Source organism: Diceros bicornis (genome assembly GCF_020826845.1).
Source record: "Diceros bicornis minor isolate mBicDic1 chromosome 1 unlocalized genomic scaffold, mDicBic1.mat.cur SUPER_1_unloc_3, whole genome shotgun sequence".
Taxonomy (NCBI): domain Eukaryota; kingdom Metazoa; phylum Chordata; class Mammalia; order Perissodactyla; family Rhinocerotidae; genus Diceros; species Diceros bicornis.
The window spans coordinates 1,955,039-1,972,519 of record NW_026690856.1 but is presented as its reverse complement, the minus strand read 5'-3'; the positions used below and the strand labels follow the sequence as shown (position 1 = coordinate 1,972,519).

The 17,481-nt window shown below is 43.8% G+C and overlaps 1 long non-coding RNA gene across 1 annotated transcript; it reads left to right on the top strand.

Moving 5' to 3' along the window:
- The first annotated feature begins 3,376 nt into the window (after window positions 1–3,376).
- On the top strand, window positions 3,377–15,134 carry LOC131401569 (uncharacterized). The gene is made up of 3 exons (XR_009217757.1): window positions 3,377–3,453; window positions 12,034–12,270; window positions 15,081–15,134. It is a non-coding gene; the product is annotated as an uncharacterized LOC131401569 (long non-coding RNA).
- Window positions 15,135–17,481: the final 2,347 nt, after the last annotated feature.

Here is a 17,481-nt window from a genome sequence, read left to right as displayed (position 1 = left end):
GGCTTAAGGGCTTGGGAAGGCCTGAGGGCACAGAGGAGGGAGTGTTGGAGCTGAGATTGACTAGAATCAGAGCACTCTAGAGTGGGAGCAGCCATAGACACCAGATGTCCAGGGTCCAAAATCAGGGGCCTGGGAGACACGGGGAAGGGAGTATGGCCTCTGGAGCCTGTCCTTGACCCTGCAGGATGTGACCTTTGTGAGGGTCACCCTGGAGATGGACCCCCAGGGAGCCCAGGAGAGGCAGCAGCAGGTGAAGGGGCCTGAGGGTGAGGGTCCAGGCGTCAGAGGAGGGGGTCTCCTCCCTCACGGCTGGAGGCCTCCCCAAGAGAGGGGACCCTCCTGCTCCAGCCCAGCTTCTAGAGCTCCAGAACCTGAAATGCCTGCCCTGGAAGTGACCAGGAGGAGTCCTGGAATGGCTGGGCCGAGGATGGATTTGGGGGGCGAGTGGCAGGGACCGCACAACCTGGGATTTGCCAAAAGCCGCCCCTGGTAGCTGACGGGGGATGTTGGGTGGTCCTGGAGGGGGCAACTGAGGGGAGGCTGCTGAGGGTGCTAGGCTGCTCTCTGTGGGAGTCTGTGGTGGGCAGGAGGATGGGGTGAACTGATTTGGGGGAGGGTCCATGGGGGAACCTGAGAGGTGGGACTCATCACCCCTCACACCCTGATTTCACAAGGTGTCATCCCCTTCCTGGGCATGTACCTCTATCACCTGAAGCTGCTGAACATTGCGATGGAGGATGATCTGGAAGTGAGTGAACCTGGAGGTGGGCCAGGGAGCAGGAACCTGAGGTTTGGGAGGAGAAAACCCTGCACTGGCCCCTGAGCTCTCAGTACCTGGCAAAGCTCCTCTCATGAGAACCCCACAGCCAACCCTGGGAGCTGGGGAGTCAGGCTCATCTTAGCGATGCGGGAACGGAGGCTCCACGTAAGCCCCCCATGAGGCTCCCCGGCCTGTGGAAGCTCAGAGCTGCCTGCCTGCAGAGCTGCAGGAGGCTGTGTCTGAGCTGCACTCAGCCTCCCCGTCAGGCCCTGCACCTGGGGGAGTGCCATCAGCCCCTGCAAGTCAGGAAGCACATCTGTAGTCCAGCTGTCCCTTCTTGCCTGAGGCCTCAGTCTTCCCGTCTGTCATCAGAAATGGGTGGGCTACAAAGTCTCTGGCTTCAGCTCCCCTGTCCCTCCTGCTCTGGAGTGCAGAGCCTGGCACAGTATCAAGTTCTGTTTGTGGAAGTTCTGCCCTCTGCTGGGCACTGACAGTCCTGTAGCCTGAGAAGGGGTGGGATAGAGGCTGGTTATGGGCTTGGGGGGCTGTTTCTGATGGACATTCGCTGTCTCCTTTCCAGGGAAATCTGGTGAACCTCCAGAAATGGCATGAGGTGAGCATCTGTGGGGAGGGTGGGGAAGTGGAAATCACAGACCTCGCGTGGCAAGATGTTTCGTGTCCTCATCCCTGGGGTCTTACATTTATTGAATGAGTTAGATCCACAAAGCTGGGAATCCCATCACGTTGGCGGGTGCGGGAGGGGCTGGCATCAAGGACACCTTCCTGGATGAGGAACTAATTCAAGCCAACTGTGAGGACAAGCAAGTCCTGAATTGAGTGGGAAAGCAGGATGGTTCTCGAATGAGCACAGACCCCAGGCCGGATACTCACTCTCCACAAGTCCCTGGTAGGGTTCCCCACCCAAGCCCTGTCTGCATTCTGTCCTTCCTCCCAGAAATGCAAAGTCATCAGGAGGATCCAGCTGCTCCAGCAGGCTGCAAATAAGTATGACCTGGAGCCCAAAGAGCGATTTGGGGCCTGGTTCCAGGCCATGGAGCCCCTCAGTGTCGATGAGAGGTGATGGCACAGGAGTTGGGTGAGGGCAGGCCAGACTCTCTCTGATGGCCGGCTTCAGAGCGTGTGGCCTGGCTCCCTGATCAGCCCCAGACCTCAATGCATGGTGACCCATGGAGCACCGGGACTCAGCTGCTGACAGGCTCTGGGAGGGACACCTGAGGTGCGGCTCCTGGTAGCTCACAGGCCGCTCTGTCCTGTAGCTACTGCCTCTCTTGCCGGCTGGAGCCCATACACCAGAAGGCGAGCAAAATGCGGCTCTTCAAGAGAAAGAACTGGCCATCCTCCAGTTCAGGGCCTAGTGAGTGTTGGGACCAGCAGCGACTGAATCCAGGGGCTCAGTATAGCTTCGGGCTAAGCATGGGCCTGGATCCCAGCTCCACTGCTGACCAGGCCTGTGAAAGGCTGCTCCCCTCTCATCTCTGGGACTCGGTTGCCTCCTCTGAAATGGGTGATGCTAAATGATGCCTCCCGCATCAGGGACAAACGGGGTGCTGTTGATGGACTGAGCACTCGGCACAGGGTTTGGATCAGAGTGCAGAGGGGCAGGGAGGTGTGCCGTGAATCTCAGGGAGGCACCCCAAAATAGTCTGTTTCTTCTCTTCAGCCACCGTGCCCTTGGCAAGGAGCCCTAACACTCGAGACCACAAGTTCAGCTCCTCCTGAGCAGCGGGGACACTAGCGCCCTCGGGGTACACCGGGCCAGCTCTTCCCACCTGAGTGAAGGAGGACATCCTAAGACTTTCCCTGGTTTCCCCTAAAGCCCCAGAGGGAGGGCCCCACCCCTTCCAACTCCCTGACATCTGCACCTCAGCGACTGTTAACCCATTGGTGAGGAGCGATATTATTTCTTTAATAGTAAATGGTAGATTTGACTCTTACGTTATATCCTGTTTCTGTCACAGCCTGGATGTTGTGGTGCGGTTCTTTCACTGCTTATGCTCATGTAAACAAGACACAGAATCTCACTTTCCTGCTTGAATTAAGAACTCGTGTATGGTTACAGCTTATTGTATGTGGCAGAAGGGAGGGGGGAGGACAAGTCTCCTCCCTGGCTACTGAATGACACCCTGAAGTCCCCTTCCTCAGAAGACAGGTGCATTTCAGTGTGGTTCACCTGGGACAGGAGCAGAGACAGCCCCTCAGATCTCCCTGGAGGTAGAGGTTGGAGGGACTTTTCCAGGCAGAGCAACAACCACTGAAATGTGGGTGTTTTTCAAATAGCACTTACCAGGACTATGTCCTTCCCTAGGATAGTGGCTGTCTTTCTACAGCTTTCAAGGAAGAAGGAATGTTTTTTGCTTCTCCTGTTGAGGTTTCTTTTGATTATATATTGGAACTTGCCGTTTTCTAATCAGTCTCTGGATTTGCATCTACACTAAATGAGGAAAAAAAGTAGAAAGAGAAAAGTTTGCCTGTGGAAGGGACAAGGCCAGAAGAAGACCATGTGCAGATGGACTAAGGGCCGACAGGACATACCCCTCAGGCCACCTCTAGGGCTCCCTGTTCACCCTTCGCCTCGATTGGAATCCTGCTAGGATCCTGCCCCATGCACTTGGAAGTCCTTTTCCTGCTTGTTTCATATCCAGAGGGAAAGATTCACGATGCAGCTTTTAAAGGTACAATCAGACTTTTTTCCATAAACCTCACTGCTCTCTGTGAACTAGGATTTATAACATCCCCATACTTCCTTGTATGATTCTCTTTGCACAGAAATTTGCTAGAAGGCCCCCAGCCTCTCTGTCAAGTACATCGTGGCAATTCCTCCCCGACTGTGCCTGATGTATCAGGGGTGAGCTCTGGTTTGCCAGTACAATAGACCTTAATCCTGTCCACTGAATGACCCACACCATCCCTTGCTGCCCAGGGTGACATCTGGGCCCGTGTGTTTCTGAGGTCCATGGTCTCAGACAATCATTAGTTTACACACTCAGTCGTGTTGTTGCTGACTTGTCCCAAAGGGGCATTTGTGCCTGAGTGCATAGAGCACATAGCCCCTGGGATATCTGTGTTCTTTTCTCCAGTCTGTGCTGTGGTTATGTGGATTTGTGTTACAGGGATGTGAAACTTTCCTGTAGGGAGTTTTGAAAAATGAGGCAGGAGAGGGGCAGGTATAGAAGTGGGTCCAGCAGGGGAATATCACCAATCTTAAACACCACAGACACAACAGACACAACCTTACCAATTAAAATACTGAAATGCTCCCCACGTGGGAGATGAACAGACACTGCTCAGAGCTCACCCCAAGAACCCACTCCACGACCAGGAGCTAAAGTGTTATCACCCAGCACTTTGAACATCATGCCCTGGAAACACCCTGTAAGACAAGGGCCATTGTATTGACTTCCTTGATACTTCTTCCCCCTCCCATCTGAAGGCTGCAAGTGTCACCCAGGGAGGCCTTTTCAGTTCAGCCAGAAGCAGAGTAGAAATCCTGGTTCCCACAGCCCAGGCCCTTCTTTCCAGGGCCCTGTCATCCGGGAAAGAAAGAATTCACACATAGGTGTAGACACACAAACACACACTCATATCCCACCCAAATCCTAAGATGCATGAACTACTAAGAAATTAAAAGTGACTTCAGAAACAGATCAACCAATTGCAAAAGAAGGGTTTCATTAAGATCCTGACTCAAATAAAATGTAAAACCAGGAAATAACCTTGACAAAACGGGAAGACTTTGGATACTGACCAGATAGTTGTTTATCCGAATGACATTTTTATTTTTGTATGTGATAACGTTATTGTGTTTGTGTTCAAAAAATCCCTCAGCTGTAAGAGAAACTGAAATATTTACAGATGAAATGATGTGCTCTCAGCCATCTCTTCTGGTTAATTCTTAGGGTCTTGGTGTGAGGATAAACAAATTCAGATGGTATAAGAGTTGACAATCTTTGAAGCAAGTAACAGGTTCACAGAGATTGATTTATCTCTACTCTGAGATTTCGAGATTTTTGAAAACCTTCAGAACACAATTTTGATAAAAGTAGTATACTTGGTGTTCACATTGCAATGTTACAAATAATAACATCACAAATATAAAGGAATACTTCTCCTTGCTGACCTAAGGAAGTTCTCTCTCAGTCTGGCTTCTGTGAATGACCTGATGATGCCACCAATTGTTCACTTATCACATGCTTGTTGAGTAATTCCTATGTATTCTGTGCTGTGTGCAAGGCAAACACATTCCACGACTCTGGATCTAATGTGGGAAGGAAGGCAACGAGCCTGCTGCAAGGTTCTATGAGTGGAACATAACGTCCCCAGGGGGTATGCTCATTGTTTAGATTCCAAAATCAAAGCTACACAAATTTGCCAGGTAACAGAGAAGAGATACTTAATTCATGATATAGAAATCACCTATGTCTGAATTACCATGTGACAATGAAGAAAAAGATTGATGGATTTGATGTTATAATTAGATGCAAAAGCATAGTGCTGGCCCCTGGCCCAGGGGTTAAATTTGGCATGTTGTGCTTTGGTGGCCCAGGTCCAGTTACCAGGCACGGACATACAATACTCATTAGCAGCCACGCCGTGACGGTGACCTGTATAGAAAGTAGAGGAAGACTGACGACAAATGTTATTTCGGTGAAGCTTTCTCAGCAAAAAAAAAAAAAAAAAAAAAAAATGCAAAATCACAATAAAAATGTATGGAATCGGATTTAATATACATTAAGAGACAAATCTCGTTCAAGTAGGTATCATCTCTTCATTGAGTGTAAGTTCTAGAAAAAACAAATGTAAGTTCAAAACACTAATTCTTCAGCTTCAATTATCCTATAAATTTTAATATAAAAAGGAGAAAACTCACCAAGTATACTCAAATAAATAAATATTGAGGTTTACCATGAAAGGTCAAGATCATGATGGACGTTACATAGAGATGCTGTGAGAGTCAAGCCTGTCTCATGGGGAATTTCTCAATGGCACCACTCTCCTTTTCTTCAGCACTGAAGCTGCTTTCCTCACTGTGTTTTCAGGATGCCTTTCTTGGCTCCTTGCTCTGTCTGCCTACCCGGAAATCTCGTCTGTCCTCGAGACCACAGTGTCTCCCATGCTTTTCTTCACTTTCTGTGTCTGTCCACTGATATCTCTACAAGATGCCTGTTGCCTGCAGAGGGTCTGTGAGCGACCCAGACCCATTCCTGGACTCATCTTTGCCCAATATGGACAGTGGGCCGGGGTGGGATCAGGGCTTGTGTGCAGATCCCTCGGCCCCTGCATGCTCCAGGGATTCACATGGACCAGCCTGTGCGACTGTTTCGAAGGTATTTGCGACTCCAAAGAACTTAAGAGATCTCCTTCACTGCTGCAGGCCTGGAGTCCCTGCAGTCTACTGTATCCACAGACTTGCTGCGGCTTCTCCAAGGTCTCATCCCACTGACTGCATCTGACCTCACCGCCAGGTTGGGAAGTTATTCCAGTAACTGGCCTCGGGAATATGCAGCTCCTTAGGCTTCAATGTGCATAGAACTTCAGTTTTCTGATTGTGTTTAGTTTCATGGTCTTACCATTTCCACTATGATGTCGGGGCATATTTTTTGATCTTTCATTTTCAAAACAAAATACAATGTGAAATTTGAACAAAATGGAGGATGAAGACGACCATCCATGGAGAACGTTCTCAGCTCACGTGGATAATCCACCCTCCTTCTATCCTTGGAGACGTGTCTCAAATCCCACTGTGCATCACAATCATTGAAGGGTTATTAAAACTCAGATTGCTGGACCTCAACCCTAGTAGGTCTGGGGAAGGAATGGAGAATTTTCATTTCTAAGAGGTGATGTTGATGCTGCTGGTACAGGGACCACACGTGGAGAACAGGATTCAGTGACACCATCAAGCTGATGTGAGACAAGGACAGAAAGCTCAATGTCATTATCCAGTGTCAAATCCAGACCAGCTGCCGTCCGCCATCTTGCTTCAGTTCGTTCCTCTCCTCCTCTCTCTGTCATGGTCAAATACACACATGCTGGTGCCCCACAGCACACTGTTATTGGGACACACGAGTTCCAAGGACTCCATAGCTCCTTTTAGTGCCTCATCTCTAATGACATTATTCACTATTCCATCCCTAGTCATTCACTTCCACACCCCGATCCTATCTTCATCCAAAATTCTCCTGCTCGCAAATCAGTAATTCAGAAAAACCGTATTCCCAACACAAATTTCCACATTTCCAGTTTTTAAACTAAGAACTCCACTCTAAATAATCATTCTTTAATAAACTAGATTACTCCAGCAGGAATATCTTCACAAGCCTCTCTTTCTTTTCTTCTCATACTCCTGTCTATTAATCTCAGTTTCCACAGTCCATCATTTCAATCATCCACTGACCATACTCCCAGTTTCCTTATTGTCATCATATCCACCCTGCACACTTCAGATGATTTCAAATACCTGCCATGCCATGTTGACACTTGCACTGAACAGAGAATGCATCAGAAGTCTGTGTATCCCAACAAAGCATCAACAGCAACCAACGGACCTATATGCATTTCTCTAATGCTTCCTGAATGCTCTACTCAATTCTTTCCATTTCTTGAGTTCCATAAATCTCTATATTCTGACCTCCTCCATATTTCACAGATAAATTGTTAACCCCCAGAAAAGAACTATTTCACTCTCTAGTCATCAGGTCTACAAATATTCCTCATGAGAAATTCATTTCTCACACCTTTTCTGTTGTTATATGCAAAGAAATTGATTTTTTGCCTGAAACCACTCTGATTTTTATCTTTTCCTTCAATTTCAATGACATCATGCCCTCAATATTTGTTGTGCTTTCCATAACTTCTCTACTGGAATCACCCCTCAAGTTTCAAATATGCACAAATCTCTACCATCTACAAACCAATCTTTCATCCAGCATTCTTAATAGTCCTCACCCTCCACAACCCTCCTCTCCTCCTCCTGCCAGGTATCCATTGTGAAAAGTTCACATATATGCCAATGCCTCTGTTTCCACAGTGCCCACCCAATCTCACTCAGATTCTGCAGATGCTTCTCTTGCTAACCTCACAATCCATGTCTCTTACTAATCCACTAGGGACTTTTCATGATTGATCTGACACGCTCTGCAGTAGCACGTGACATTGCGGACTCCAATGTCCTTTTAAAAGACCATTTGTCCTTGGGATTCACCACCCTACACTGTCCTGCTCTTGCCTGTCTAAACTTCCTGAGCAACTTACTGGCTTCTCTTTATGACCAACCCACAACGACTGATGCTTCCCAGAAGTCAGCACTGCTCTGACACCTGTTCCCCATCTGCACCCTCCTTCTGGGGCAACCCCATCCATTTCCCTGGCTTCAAATAGCACTAATGAGCCAAACATGTCCACAGAATCAACAGAGACTTAACTCTGATCCCCAGACCCATTTATCTACCTGCCCACTCAACACATAAGTGATGACTCAACTCACAATGACCAGGTCCCAAGTTGAACAAATCGCTTCCCCAAATAATTTGCTTCTCTCTCAGTGTCCCCAAACTCACTTATTTGTGGTAATAACCTGTCTACCCCTGGGTGTCACTCTGGACACCCTGCCACCCCACACTCACGTATCAATGAACCATCCATCCACCCTTCTGAATCTACCTACAGGTTATCCACTTCTGATTTATTTCTAATCGCCTTTCAAGTCTCCTACAAATTAGCATTTCCACACAGTGAACTCTCTTGCTCTAGTAACTTAAATTACAAAACCCCATTTTTCCTCTTTGTTGATTTTTTTCTATTTTAGTTATATGCGCATTATTATCTATTTCTTTCAAGATTTGGTTCTTTCTCACTAAATTAGATATTACATGAAGAAAAGACTAATATGGATTTTCCAAATTTTCCCACAATAGTGTTCACATATGGCTTTGCACACAAAAAGGGCTCACATATATTATGTGCACAATATATCTTTTATATTTATATACATATAAAATTCAAACACTAAAACTTTGCTTCATGAAATATTTTAAATCCATCCACTTAAATTCTCTTTTTTTTTTTCCAGGGTAGATCAGCCCTGAGCTAACATCATGCTAATCCTCCTCTTTTTGTTGAGGAAGACTGGCTCTGAGCTGACATCTATTGCCAGTCCTCCTCCTTTTTTTCCCCAAAGACCCAGCAGAGAGTTGTATGTCATAGTTGCACATCCTTCTAGTTGCTGTACGTGGGACACGACCTCAGCATGGCCAGAGAAGCAGTGCATTGGTGTTCACCCAGGATCAGAACCCCAGCCACCAGCAGCAGAGCACTCACTTAAGTGCTAAGCCACGGGGCCGGCCCCTCCACTTAACTACTCTTGTGCAAATATACCACCTTTATAGTGGTACACTGCAATAAATTAGCAAGAGTAGCTTAAGATTCCAAATCCTTTCTCCTGGTAATCCAATCACGAGACTCTAGTTACAATGATCTGTTTAAAATGCAAAAGTGATCAGTTCATCTTAACTTTTAAATCCTCCATTTCTATCTTCAGCACATATTTCTCCTGTTATCTTATCACAAATATTAATACTACCCTTTTCATTACCAGATATGTTCCAGTTTGGAGGGAAAACTATTTGTTCATTCTATTTGTAAAGCACTTACTACATACAAAGCTCTGGTATAAAACCCGTGATCTACAAAATAACTATGCAGACTGACTGCCCCTGTTTGATTTAGTCTTAGTGAGAGGAAAGAGATCATAAATAGCAAAGGATGTATAACATGCCATGTAGAAATCACTGCTGTGATGAACGATAAGGCAGAGACTGAGAGTTTGAGCTTGAGCACATTTTCAAATTACTTGTCTTTGTGTGTGTGTGTGTGTGTGTGTGTTTGTGCACATGCTCATGCCTGCTGCCAGATGGGATGAATTGCTTCCTCCTGGGGGTTGGGGGAGCATCCTATGCCTTGGGAAATTTCCTTAATATGCACTTTGTTATCCATGTGTGTTAGTCAGGATTCTCTAGAGAAATAGAACCATAGAATATATATAAACATATAGAAGTGGAGATTTATTGTAGCAATTGGCTCACAAGGTTATGGAGGTTGAGAAGTTCCACAATCTGCCATCTGCAAGCTGGAGAACCAGAAAAAACAGTGATATAATTCTGTCAAAGTCTGAACGCCTTAGAACCAGGACATCTGATGTCCATGGCCAGGAAATGATGGACATCCCAGGTCAGGAGGAGACAGTGGATTCAGCCTTTCTTTGTTTTTTGTTCTAGTGAGCACTCAACAGATTAGATGATGCCCACACACACTAGTGAGGGTGGGTTTGTTTATGTAGACTATGGAATCAAATGCTAATCTCTTCCAGAAACATCCTCACAGGCACACCCAGAAATAATGCTTCACAGTCTATCTGGGCACCCCTGAGAGTAGTCAAGTTGACAGCTAAAGTTAACCATCACATCATGGCTCTGTCCAACCAAGACCAACAGAGACATCACAACGTGACCTATGTCATTTAAATTTTCCAGAATACATGTGAAAGAAGTAAATACAAACAGATGAAACTGGATTTTATAACATTTTTATTTAACCCAAGAAATCTAAATATTATCATTTCAAAATGTAGTCCACATCAGTACAAAGAACAAGATACTCAGGTTTTCCACCCATTCTGTCTTACTGGTGAATTTTAATGAATACTGGCTCCTCATATATCTTAATATGATCCAATATATAATTTTCTCCTATCTCTTTAAGTTTTATTGTATCAAAAGGAAATCATTTTCTCCTTATTGTCAAACTGCTCTGCTATCTCTTTTGTAAAATAATTCAATTATATATTGTGTTTATGTTAGAACTGAAATTAAGAATTTAAGTAATTAAGAAGGAATTGATTCCAGCAAAAGGCTGGTTTACTAAAGTGGAAGACAGTTCAAGAGCAAATCTCTCAAGAAAACAATAGGGTCAATGACATTGGAAAATTCAGGGTAGAATTAGAAGACACATGGGGTGTGATTAAAAGGGGAGTAGAGAGAACGTGGGGAGGAATTGATATCAGAAGTGGAAATACACAAGCATGTTCCCAGTTGATGAAAGACATCGATCCACAGGTTCAATTAATTCAAGATTCCCTAAGCAGAGTGCATATACAGGAAATATTAATGAAATAAACTATGGTCTAAATTCCAAAGTTAATGTAAAGGATTTTAGGGACTAGAGAGACCAAATAAGCAAGAAAAAGGCCAATTGGTGATTTCTACCCATAAGGAAAATAAGATAGACATCAACAGAGCAGCATTTTTAAAATGCTAAAAGAAATCTCATGTCAAACCAGAATTCTACACCCAGCAGCAATAGTGCCCCAAATAAAGATGTCCTAGAAAAACATAAAGTGAAACTTTTCATTGTTAGTAGCCTTGAATTAGACAAAATACTGCAGTGAGTTATCACAGCCAAAGGAATATGATCCCAGGTTGAAAACCAGGAATGCAGGAAGGACTGAAGAGGAAAGGAAAGGATAATTTATAAATAAATATAAATGAATTTTATTTTGTGAAGTAATTCTAGAAATCTCTCATGGAGATTAAAATATATGTAGAATAAAATGCATGAAAACAGTAACACAAATGTCAGGAAGTTTAAAAATAGAATTGAAAGTGTTGAAGGTATTAGCATTTGGGGGAGATGGTAAAAGTAATTATTCATATTAGACTGTATTAAGGATTTGGATTTAACCATTAGTGCAATTAAACAAAGATTTCTATATGATTTCAACTAATAAGTTTATAGAGGAATTAATGGAATAATAAAAGTGTTAAATCAACATCAGTGAAGTAAAGAGAGTAAAGGAACTTTAATTATTCAGTTCAAAGGGAAGGGAAAGAGTAAGACGGTTGAAATAATTACAAGGTTACTGGAAATTACCTGAGATGTTAATGCACAAAATACTAATTTCTTTTTAATGGCTGTGTGCTATGTTCTAGAAACTTGTTAATAAAAATTTTGGACATTCTTTTATTGATAAACGTTTACACAGTCTCTATTTTTTCCTATTAAAACATAAGTTGTATGGACATTTTGTACATATACACTTCCATTTCTAATTTTACAGAAGATATCCATAGTGGAAGAAAAAGGAAACATTAAAATATTGATAGAAACTGCAAATACCACCTCCCCACACAATTGTATTAAAATTTTTCATCTATCAACAGTATCTGACAGTGTCAAAAATCCAACATTTTTGTGTTTAGGTATAAAGCTTTAGGAATCTCTCAAATCCCATTGATAAGAGACAGGATGTCTCCTCTGGATCATCCACTGATTGGATTATCCACTCCCTTCCTCCATAAAAGGGGAATCAGAGGCAGAAGTCCCTGCATTTTCCAGCAATCCACAGGCTGTCTGCACATCAGGAGTGGGGTCAGCAGGACAACTCTGCAGCCATGGAGGAACCTGCATTGTTCTGTTTTCCAAGCCAGCCTATTCTGGTGAGCGTGGAATCCATATGGACGGCAGGAATGTCCATTTCTACACTTTGTCCTTCTGTGAAACCTCTTTAAGTGAGCAGGCCGTAGCTATTAAAACAAGAACAAACCTTACTGAAAGTTGTTTCTTAGGTGTTAATGTTTGTTAGGTAATGTTCAAGGTATTGTACTTTTCTGTAGAGGGAGCTTTCTTTGGTTAATAGGCCAGACATTTGTTTTGTTTTGTTTTTAACCAACAAAATCACTGGGAAGTGGAATTAGTATTCATCCCTGCACCTTTCACATTGTTCCCATCTCTGGAAAATTTTTTACCCACAATGTGATTGGTCTTTTTAAAAAAATATTCAGTCCTGTGCTCAAATATCACCTCATCAGTTAGTCCTTCCCTAATCTCTTCATCATCAATAATTGTAGGTGGGTGGCCCCATGCCATAGCGGTTAAGTGCGCACGCTCCTCTGCTGGCGGCCTGGGTTCAGATCCTGGGCACGCACTAAGGCACCACTTGTCAGGCAAAGCTGTGGCGGGATCCCATATAAAGTTGAGGAAGATGGGCACAGATGATAACACAGGGCAAGTCTTCCTCAGCAAAAAAAAGAGGAGGCTTGGCATGGATGTTAGCTCAGGGCTGATCTTCCTCACAAAATAAATAAATAAATGAAATAATTGTAGGTAATTTCTTTCCCTTTATCCCTCCTTACTGTTCTTCCTCCATCCCTCCCTCTGTCTCTGTATCTGTGCATAGCCCTTACTGTTTATTACAGGATCTAATTATACCTAACACTATATTACACATTCATTAGTCTCTTTATTAACTCATACCTTTCACCAAGATTAAAATAAACAGGGGCAGTGACTTTTTAAGTTATATTCTGGATCATGGGTTTTAGTACGTAACTTGGCTTATAATAGGTGCTCTATAAATGGGAGGATCAAATATCTTTCCCTCCAAACTGGGACATTTTGGAGAATGAAAGGGATGGTATTAATCATTATGGCAGAACAACAGGGATGAAACGAGATTTATGACTTCACTGTTAAAAAGTATCTGAGGGGCTAGCCTGATAGTGCAAGCGATAAAGTGCGTGCGCTCTGCTGAGGCAGCCCAGGGTACACTGGGCGGATCCCGGGGTGCACCAACACACCTCTTGTCAAGCCATGCTGTGGCGGCATCTCATATGTAGTAGAGGAAGGTGGGCATGGATGTTAGCCCAGGGCCAGTCTTCCTCAGCAAAAAAAAAAAGAGAGGATTGGTAGATGTTAGCTCAGGGCCGAACTTCCTCACACACACAGAAAAAAAGAGTAACTGAAGACAGAAATGAAAGATTGTAAAGGAAAGGTGCACTGATTAGGTTTACATTTCAAATAGATTATTGTGGCTAGAGTCTTAAAATGAATTACAGACAGAAAGGATTTGCAATATTAGTGATAATTTATTGCAGTATACCACAAAACAAGTTATATCCTGGTATAACTTCAGTCGAGTGAATTTGTTTGAAAATTTTAGAAAGTATTTTTTGGAGTTTGAATAATTTCTTTCAATAAATATATTGAGTACCTTCTAAGGGCACAGCAATGAGTGAATACGGCAGTGTAAAACATTACAGTCCACATTAGTCTTCACTTCATGGAGTATCCAATTCACTGAGAAAAACACTATGAGAGAAATAGATGATAATACACATACAATTAAAAATTTTAAAAATTAACAGAGACAATGTGACATTAATTTTGATGGCTGAATCAGGAAATGCCACTCTGTGGAAATGGAATTTTGTATGAAATCTGAAAGGTGCTCAAGAATTATTCAAAAGTGGAGAATATTTATGTGGATTCAGGAGGGAGGACGGATGGTTCATTGATGTACAAGTGTGGAGTGGCAGGGTGTCCAGAATGGCACTCAGGTATAGAAAGGATAGCAGTACCAACAAGTGAGATTAGGGGACCCTGAGATATGGGTGATTATTTGGACAACTGGTTTTTTCAACTTGGGACGAGCTAACTGCAAGCTGAGTCATCGAGTTATCATTGATGTGGTGAGTGGGCAGATGGGTATTTGGGTCTCAGGGTTGAAGCCAGATCTGTGCTGAGTCTACGGACATTTCTAGTTCATTACTGGTATTTGAAGCCAGGGAAATGGATGGGATGGCCTAGAAGAGGGTGTGGAAGTGGAACCAATGTGAGAGCAGGATTGACTTCTAAGAAGCATCAGTTGTGTTAAGTCAGATGGTGGAGCCCAGATTAACAGGGAGGAGTAGGAGGAGAGAGGAAGAGTCAGGGGAGGAAAAATGGTTATTTACAGTGGATAGGACTGTGTGATGGGAATATGGCATGTGTGAGTTATTTACTTATGAACAGGAGAATATTTGAGTGAAGATGGGACTTGGGTGTGCAAGTGAAGTGAGCATCAAATTGCTGAGAGGAACATGATTTCATTAGAGACGAGGCACTAAATTACTATGCTCTGGGCACACGACCATCTATTTTTCATAGTCCTCTCTGCCCTTGACTCATATCAGCTTGATGTCCCAGGATCTAGTTCTCAGTGTGTGGTGCCTGTGCCAGCAGCATCAGCATCATCAGGGAACAATGAGAAGTGCAAATTCTTAGACCTCCCCAGGGCTCCTTGGGTGGAGGTCCAGCAATCTGTATTTTAACAACCCTCCAGATGATTGTGATGCACAGGGCAGTTTGAGAGATATTTCTCCAGGATAGAGGAGGATGGAAGATCCAAATGACGTGAGAACATTCTCCATGGCTGGCAGTCTGCATCCCCCATTTTATTCAGATTTCACATTTCATTTTGTTTTGAAAGGGGAAGCTCAAAATAAATATGATGCCGCAGACTTCAGAGAAGAAAAGACAGGCCCATTTAGCCAAGAGCAAGTGGAGACATTGTGAAATTTCTGCACTTCCTATAAGACTCACCAGCTGCATTTTCAAGAGACCAGTTAGAAGAATAACTTCCCACCCTGGCAATGAGGTCAGGTACAGTCAACGGGAGGAGACCTTGCAGAACCCTCAGTAAGTCTGTGTATACAGGAGACTGCAGGGACTCCGGGCCTGCTGCAGTGAAGGAGAACTTTTAAGTACTTTCTATATCACAAATACCTTAAATATAATTGCACCAAGTGGTCCAGGTGAATGCCTGGGCTGTGTTGGTGCTGGGTCTCTAAACCCCAGCCTCAACCCCACCGCCACACAGTCTTCAGACTGGGCAGAGGTGATCCCAGGAGTGGGTCTCAGTCTCCTCCAACCACTCTACAGACAGCCCGTAACTTATGTAGACATCTGGAGACAGAGTCAGAAAGTGAAAAAAGCAAAGGAAAGAATGACGGAGGCCCTGAGGGCAGACAGGTTTGACAGGGAGGCAGAGAGAGCAAGGAGCCAGGAACGATGTTCTGGGACCTGATGGAAAATAGGAGAAGGTCATGCTGAAGAAGCCAAGAATTGTGGCCCTGGGAAAGTGGTTCCCCATGAACAGTCCCCAGTTTCACTCGCCTCATTTAATGTCAACCCCTCTTCTTGCTCTGGACCGTGATGCTTTGTCATTTTATAATTGTACTTTATTAAACTCTTTTGAGAGACATAAATGTGAAGAGTCAACAGTTGTGTGATTGAAAGATCGGGTTTCATGTGACAGGAAAGAAGATCTTTACTTGTCCTTGTATACTGCAATTTCTGCTTACCATGATTCTTATTCGCTTGTATATTAAAGGTAATTTGGCCTAAGGGATCATTTAGTATTTTTAGTTATATTTTTTTAGAATACTTGCAATCAGGAAAAGATGATACCTATTGTAAAGAGCTTTAACGTTGTTTAACCTTAAATTAATTTGATTCCATAAAAGTCTTACTTTACTAAGCTTGGTTTTATATCTCATTCTAACATAAGTTGTATCCTTATCTTTGCCAAATGCTAACTCAAATACAAGCCATTTTCATGTAATTTATCTAGCCCTTAGTCTACCTGTTACAGCCTTATCTGTTACCTACAATAACCTTGGTGATTTTTTAAAATAGAGTTCACCTTAGATTCTTAACAAGGAAAATGTTGTTTGGGAGCATTTTGCACTGAGTGAATCTTGGCAGCAGGCTTGCTGCCTTCACCTTGACACTAGGTCCTGAGTCAACGATACTTGTCCACCTGCTCACAGAGTAGGTCACACCATAATTATTCAATAAACATGTGATGAACAATATTTGGTGGCAAAAGGGGTCAAGTTACAGAAGTCAGATGGTAGGACTCTTTTATTGGGTCAGGATGGAAAAGGACTGATGTGGTTTTGGAAGGATCTGTAATTTTCTGGACTTTCTTGAAGAGCTTTGATAAAGCAGTCTTAGCAGCCATGGGGAAGGAAGCCTATTTCAGAAGTTCATAGTGATTGAGAAACAGAAGGGCAGAGAGTGAGTGGAGGTGGACAGCTGTGCCTTGTACCTCCTGACAATGGCCTCTGGATTTGACACAACGATGGCTCCCTCCTGGAGCCCACAGCTTTGGTGTGGGACTGACTCCTCCCTAGGATTAGGCTGTTCTAATTCCTCAGTGTAAGCTTATCTGCATATTCCAAACTCCCTGATGTCCTGGGACATCAAATGTCAAATGGTGTCAAATGGCCCTCTCTGGTCCAATAGGATCCAGGCACAGGACCCTTTATCTAAGAGGAGGTAGATCCTGGTATACATGGGGTTCTTACCTGCCAAACCTGGAGTTCTGGGGAGTGGAGCTGAGAGAGGTCACAGTGTAGGAGCCACTGACAGGGTCTGAGGCCACCTGGGAGGACAGCAGAGTAGGGGTGGGCTTGGCGGATGGTCAGGAAAAGACCTGTCTCCTCATTTGTATGCTGCATCTCAGTGCCTGGACACAATCCACTCCTTAAGTCTCGTTACCATGAGCTGATTTCTTCCCTCATTGGATGTTTTCTTCCCTCTTATATTCTGTTAAATTATTTTAAGTTAACTTTAGTTGCGTTTTCTTTCCCATACCTTTAATTTATTCCTGACGAATTCTTAGATGTAGACCATGATTTCAATGAGTTACATTGAAAAACGAAGGTGGTCATATGTGATAATTGTGGACATGAGAAATTTAAATGATGACATCAGGCGTGGTCCATGATCTTCAGGACATCCATATGATAAGCCACGTGATAATCAGAATTTTTAAGACAAGGTACTATTAGGATTTGATGGTTTGAGTGAGAACAAAGGGGAGC